Below are 8,165 nucleotides of genomic sequence, written 5' to 3' on the forward strand. Positions count from 1 at the left end.
AGAAACACCCATTAAATACGAAGACCCAGGAAATCCAACAGTCACCGTACAAATTTATGGTCAAACCTTCCCCAATGCCTTAGCTGATCTAGGAGCTGCAATCAACATCTTAACAACTACTACTTGCCAAAAGCTAGGCATTACAACTGTAGAACCCACCTCTACCTCACTAGAACTGACTGACCAATCTGTGGTTAGGCCAGAGGGCACACTACATGATGTCATGGTATCTGTTGACTCCTGGGAATATCTGACTGATTTTTTGATAATAAATCCCAAAAGCCAACTTGATGGACACCCATTGATTTTAGGTAGACCTTGGCTTGCAACTATTGATGCCTATATTGACTGCCGACAAGGAAATATGACCATAACGAGAGGGGCAAATATCAAGAACTTAGCTTTATATCCTCCAGCACAGCCGAGTGTCACAATAATAAAAACTAATAAGCACCCTGTATCATACCTTACTGATAACATTAGATCTCCATTAACTATAGAAGAGGCACTTGACTTCAAAGACCAAACAGAAGACGATGCCATTAATAATTTTATTAGTCAAATTGAACTCAGATCCCGCACACAATGTCACATGATAGAGGCAGCATTCGATAACGAATTAGAAGAAGATCCTCTTAAAGATACGCATGATCAAACAATACCTGTTACCTCTGTTGTAAATAGTGAAATTGTCGAAATCGAACCGGGAAAAACCTTAAACATTAATGCAAACCTTACCTCCGAACAAGAAACGAAGCTCATCCATTTGTTGAGGAAATATAAAGAAGCATTTGCATGGGACTACCCTGATATGAAAGGAATTGACCCCAAATTATGTACACACCACATTTACATAGAAAAAGATGCGATACCTGTTCGCCAGCCTCAAAGGAGACTTAATCCTCATCTAAAAGATGTGGTAAAAGCTGAACTTCAAAAACTTTTAGATGTCAATTTCATCTATCCTATCTTTGATAGTAAATCAGTCTCTCCGCTTATGGTGGTACCAAAAATGAATGGGAAATGGAGAATTTGCGTGGACTACAGAGAACTAAATAAAGCAACACAAAAAGACCACTTCCCTCTCCCATTCATCGATTAAGTATTAGACACTTTGGTAGGAAATCAATTATTTTCTTTCCTAGATGGCTTCAGTGGATACAATCAGATTCAGATTGCCCCTGAAGACGAAGACAAAACCACTTTTACTTGTCTTTGGGGAACATTGCCTACAGAGTTCTACCTTTTGGCTTATGCAATGCTCCTGCAACATTCCAAAGGGCTATCCTCAGCATTTTTGCAGACTTAATAAGTGAAGGACTTGAAGTATTCATGGATGGCTTTACACTGTACGGAGATGATTTCAATCCAGCATTGGATACACTGGAAAAAGTCCTACAACACTGCATTTCTACCATGCTTTGTTTAAGCCATGAAAAATGCTATATGATGATGACTAAAGGACTTATTCTAGGACACTATATTTCAGCAGCTGGCATTCAGGTAGACCCAGCCAAAATCCAAATAATTTTGCTTATTCCCACTCCTACCACTCAAACGGAGGTACACAATTTTCTTGGATTTTCTGGTTATTATAGGAGGTTTATAGAACATTTTTCGCATATTTCTGCACCTTTGTATGCACTAACAGGTAATGTTGATTTTCTTTGGACAAAAAATGTGAACGTGCTTTCCAGGATCTAAAGAAGCTTGTGTCCACAACCCCAGTCCTTCAAGGACCAAATTGGGATTTTCCATTTCAGATATCATCAGATGCCTCAGATACAACTATTGGAGCAGTCCTTGGGCAGGAAGAGGATAAAAAACCATATGCAATTTATTATATTAGCAAAAATTTATCCCGTGCTAAACTAAATTACACTGTTACCGAAAAAGAATTTCTAGCTGTAATACATGCTGTCAATAAGTTCAGACATTACATTACTGGATATCATGTTATCTTGTATACAAATCATTCTGCCATAAAATATTTAGCAAACAAGCCTATCACAAATGGCAGAATAACTAGATGGCTGATTTTATTGCAGGAATTTGATATTACAATCAAGGATCGACCTGGAAAAGAAAATCTTGTAGCTGATTTTCTCTCAAGAATGCCAAAGCCAATCGATGCAGCAGCAGTTGAAGATCAATTTCCAGGCGAGCATCTATTTGTTGTTGCTGTTAAAACACCCTGGTATGCTGATGTTGCCAATTACCTAGCAGTAGGTAAACTATCGAAACATCCAACCCCTAATGAGCGGAAACGGATTGTTCAGCGGAGTGCTCGATTCTCTTGGGTTGCAGGGTACCTATTCCACACAGGGGAAGATATGCATATCAGAAGATGCATTTGGGAGGATGAAATATTTGACATTTTAAAAGCCTGCCATGACGGACCATGTGGCCAACATTTCGCCGATCGTAGAACTAGACATAAGGTGCTGCAAACAGGGTATTATTGGCTTACAATTTTCAAAGATGCAAAGAAATTCATCCAAGCTTGTGACAGTTTCCAGAGAGTAGGACGCCCTAGTTAGTGCGATGAAATGCCCCTGAATCCACAGCTAGTCATTGAACCATTCGAATGATGGGCCCTTGATTTCATTGGACCAATTAACCCACCCTCGAACCAAAAAACATATATCTTGGTGGCAACAGAATATGTCACCAAATGGGTTGAAGCAGAGGCATTGCCGAGAGCTACAGAAGATTCTGTCATATAGTTCTTGTTCCATATATTTGTGCATTATGGCCTTCCAAGAGATATAATTACAGACAGTGGACCACAGTTTGCTGGGAGCAAAATAGCTGCAACACTAAAAAACTATCATGTCCAGCATAAAATCACTACTCCATACCACCCACATGTTGGAAATAATACTGAGAGGGGGGGGGGGGGGGGTGAATCAGTATTATCAAATCTATAAAACTTTTTCATTTCCATACTTAGATACATATACGCTACTTCAGTTAATGGAACCCGCGTGTATACGCAACCGTGTCTAATGCAACTAGCGTATATCCAGAATACTTATGATTCAGTTAATCCATTAAATGTTGATCTTTAGTTAGTGCATCAGAACTTCATTAACCATATGTATAGTAAGCAGGTGCAGTAAAACAGAACATATCATCACACACAAGAAGCACACATGAACACCATGATATAAGGTGGAAACCCAATGTGGGTGAAAACCACCTGCTGCAAGTCGTCTCTATCTTCTTTTAATAAGAAACTTCATTTTACAATAGTTCTGTACTGGTGCAGTCTTATACCAATACACAGGCTTCTACCTGCAGAAGGCTACAACCTTCTCTCGTTCTCCAGACTCTCTTGGATGGGAGCTACAACCCCCTTAGCTCTTGTACTAGCTGATCCATTTACTAGTACGTAGGTGCCTGCCTACTGAATGCTCCAACCTTCACTTGTTCTCTAGCTGCTACTGGAAGGGAGCTACTACCCCCTTTGCTCTTGTACTAGCTGATGTACTAGTATGTAGGCGCCGGCCTACAATCTCCTTTCACCCTCTAGGGACCACATTTCATACATTTTCAGACTGGATACTCCTGAAGCACAACATTATAATCTAAAGGCCATGTTTCATCAAATTTTCATACTGGACCCATTGATATCATTGAAGCACAAAACAATCAATACTAGCATCATCAATTTCTGAATCACTGAAACACTGAAACCCTGTCAACAACACAGTCACCAGAACACAGAGCAGAACACTGAACTCTGCAACAATATTCAGAACCAATTGTATCATCAAAATCATGCATCAGCGTGCATACGCTACTTGGAAGTGCTGAACCAATGTGTATACGCAACTTCACCAAGGTGAACCAGCGTATATGTCATCAATTGCTTACTTATAACTTGATGCACTTCCTATCTTCAGACATATCCAGATTATTACATATACAAGGATAATATGTGTGTTAGCCCCCAGATCTAGTCCATCAGATCACATAAATATGAGTCATTATTATCCTAATCCAATATAGTTCTCATCCATCAATACTGAAGATAAACACAATCAACTAAACAGGATATGCAGAATATTGACACCTTTAAACTGTCATCAGAACTCATCAACGACCAGAACCACCTGTAACTTCAAACATCATAGCTCAAATTGTATACGCTACTACAATGAACCAAACTCGCGTACATACGCGCTTACACCAAAGCCAACCCGCGTACATATCTATAAATATTCAATCTTGACTTGCAACGATTTCAAACTTAAGTTATACCCAATTCAGATCATTACATGCGTCAGTATATAGATCTAGAATAAACATAATCAACCATATAGAGATCTAGTTCATTTCAAACCATTTGATCCCGATCTATCCTTAGATCTTGTTCTCCATCAACTGGTGAGATCCCTCCCTAGCTCAGATCACGCAATGCATCATAAACCCATAACCTGCATACTGGGTCTCATCGTTCATCAGATATTGAAGACTTTTTCGATTGCACTTGCCTAATGATCTTCTTCTCCTTTTATAGTCTTAGGCCTTTCTCAATACCATGGTCCAAAACCATAACAAAACAATACCATGGACCCAATACTTGGGATCAACACTTCTGACGAGATACCATGGTCCAAAACCATAGGTTAAAATACCAAGGACTAAATACCATGGACCAAACATAAGTTCTCCAACATGTACGCGCTTTTCCTTGCATGAAAGTGCGTGTATACGCATACGCGCCTTCGTAACGTCTAACCCGCGTGTATACGCGGCTCGGTCACGATGAACCTGCGTATATATATTTTCTCCTCATTCTTGTAGTCTAATCATCAAATCCTTGCTACTGACCTGTTGCACTATGATCTGTCATCTGTGTGATTTTCCATCAAGGAAAATTCTTGTCTCATAATGCCAACACCACAGGCAAATGGTCAGCTAGAAAGCAGCAATAAAATAATAGAAGCAATCCTAACAAAAACCATTGCGTCACATAGACATGATTGGGCTGCCAGACTACCAGGAGCACTATGGGCTTACAGAACAACATGGATAAGTACCACTGGTTACTCACCTTATCAATTAGTGTTTGGAAAGCAACCAATTTTTCCCATAGAATTCGAAATCCAAACATTGCAAACAACACAGGAAGTTGGCTTAGATCTAACTGAGGCACAGATTAATCGATTACAGCAGATCAATGAGCTCGATGAAATCAGGCTCTCTGTGCTCCAAAACACTACATTGATCCAACAGCAGCGAGCTAAATGGCATGAAGCTCTCATTAAAAATAAAGTCTTCGATGAAGGAGACTGGGCACTTTTGTACGATTCCAGGTTTCAGGACTTTCTCAGGAAACTCCAGACTCGTTGGTTGGGACCATACGAAATCTAGAATGTACATGACAATGGTACTCTTACTCTAATCACTATTGATGGTTCTGGATACGCCTTCAAGGCAAATGGCCACCGAGTTCATCTTTATCGTAAACTACTCACTCGAGAGTCCTTCTGTCAGCAGCTACGCCAAGACTTTGATATAGAAATTTTGGGGGAGGGAGAGAATTCTTCCTCACCTGTGATTCATTGAGTCATTTATTTCTTTTTACAGTTTGTACATAATTTCTTTGTTTTGTTGAATTATTTCTATATTAACACCTTTCTGTTACTTTTCTGAGCAGCAGCAATTTTATTAGTTTCTGCTGATTCCCTTTCTCAAAGGGACAACATTTTTGTCTTGCTGTTCCTTTTTCAAAGGAACAACACCTTTTGGATCAGCCGTTCATTTTGCTTTAATTTTGTTCTTTTTCTTTACTTTGTGCTTTTTGTTGTTCCTTTTCCAAAGGAACAACACTTTTGCTTTTTGCTGTTCCTTTTCCAAAGGAACAACACTTTTGCTTTTTGTTGTTCCTTTTCCAAAGGAACAACACTTTTCGATTTTTGTTGTTCCTTTTCCAAAGGAACGGAATTTTTGTGTTCTGTTGTTCCTTTTCCAAAGGAACAACATTTTCGATTTTTGTTGTTCCTTTTCCAAAGGAACGACATTTGTGTGTTCTACTGTTAAGGAACGACATTTTCGATTTTTGATGTTCCTTTTCCAAAGGAACGACATTTCTGTTTTCTGCTATTCCTTTTCCAAAGGAACAACATTTTCGATTTTTGCTATTCCTTTTCCAAAGGAACGGTATTTGTGTGTTCTGCTATTCCTTTTCCAAAGGAACAACATTTTCGATTTTTGCTGTTCCTTTTCCAAAGGAACAACATTTGTGTGTTCTGTTGTTCCTTTTCCAAAGGAACAACATTTTCGATTTTTGTTGTTCCTTTTCCAAAGGAACGACATTTGTGTGTTCTGCTGTTCCTTTTCCAAAGGAACAGCATTTTCGATTTTTGTTGTTCCTTTTCCAAAGGAACGACATTTGTGTTTTTTGTTGTTCCTTTTCCAAAGGAACAACATTTTTTGATCTTTGCTGTTCCTTTTTCCAAAAGGAACACCACTTGTATTCTTTTGCTCTTCCTCTTTGAAACAACAACATCCTCGTATTCCTTTTACTTATGCTTGCTCCCCTTGCTGTTCTAAATTAAGGATGCTTATTGTTCCTGTTCTTTCAAGTCTTTTGGAATACAGCTATGCACTTATGCAATGGATACAAAATCACAACATACTGAAATCGGTTAATTATAAAATCGTTATTTTTATAAGAAATTGCTTTGAATTGGTAAGAGGACAAAGGGAAGGACACACTTACCCATTACCTTTTGCTGTCATTATTCACTAACTCTGCTATGATTGGTTATCTTTATCATGTTGGTTCTTTTTAATCCCCTTGATTATTATTCAGGAATAAGAGCAAAGGGTTTATATCTTCCTATTGAGATGTTAAGACTTCTTCCATCATTCCTACTCTTAAGGAGTGTTGAACCACCCTTTTTGTATAAATGGGAAAGTACTTTTTGAAAACGAAAAAAAAAGAACAAATTGACTTGTTTATATAAGTTTTCAAATGCAGGATAGGGGGTCTCATCAAGAGCCAGCCTACCATGATCATGAGGAAGAAAGTGAAGTGGCATTCCCACTATGGCCACCACACCAGGGATATGGTCCAAAAGGTATATCGAATAAAGAGCCCTTAGAATAGGAGGTCTCATCACGAGCCGACCTGCCCACCTTTCGCTCCTTCTTCGTGAATGGCATTATGGCTAACTGGTCACCAAGCCAACATAATGGCCTACATTTTGACATCACACAACATTTCCTAAGCATACAGAAAGGATCATGGTTCCATGGGTGAAATAAACAACTTTGCCAAGGTTATGGACACCTGTTGGCAGCAGAGCACTGTTAATGGTATTGAAGTCACATTATTCACACAAATAAGGTAGTTATCAATACCCTTTTGTTTCTTATACCTTAGTAATAAATCACATAAATGTATATTATTTCCCGAACCATACAACGCATGTAAATCTATTATCACCAATCATGACAGAACAATTGACAATGACCGCATGAGACTTTGTATGTACGGCAGATGTCCTATCCTCCCAGTCTCGCATCATATCACAACATTCTCTTACGTATTAAGCGATTCGAATTTACACCTCGATTTCAGTAATCTGTTACTTTTGTAAACATGGCATATTGCCATACGCTGTTCCTTTATGACTCTGCTTCATAACAGAATGGCACGCCACTCCTTTATTTGATGGTTGGGACGGCCTATCACATTGTGGGGGGGGGGAGGTTAACCTCATCATTCCCTGGATTACGTGTTAGACCGCTATTCAGGAAATTGCATACTTGGGAATAGCACGGCTCAATGGTATATTATTTTTTATTTTTGCATGGCTTGCTATTCCTAAGTCATTTCCATAGTATGCTCTGCAGTATTAGTAAAGCCCTTTAGATTTTGAGCGAGTCCTGCGTCTATCAGCCTCTCTGTGTTTTAACAGCATGAACAGCTGATGTTCCATTGTCAAATTCTGAGATTTTACAGCGAAACCATAAACACGGGAGGAAGATCGATTTGGAGAGAACCACGAGTGTTAACAGTCTCTGATGCTGCATGAGAAATCCTGGCAAGAGCAGGGTGGTTAACTTATCTCAATCGCTTATAGGAATCCAACGAGATTGTAGCAATTGAATTCTTGTCGAACTTGCAAGAGGATCACTCCACAGTG

This window comes from Pinus tabuliformis, chromosome 2_1, assembly GCF_031772625.1.
Source record: "Pinus tabuliformis cultivar Carrire ecotype Pingquan chromosome 2_1, CPIR1, whole genome shotgun sequence".
NCBI lineage: Eukaryota > Viridiplantae > Streptophyta > Pinopsida > Pinales > Pinaceae > Pinus > Pinus tabuliformis.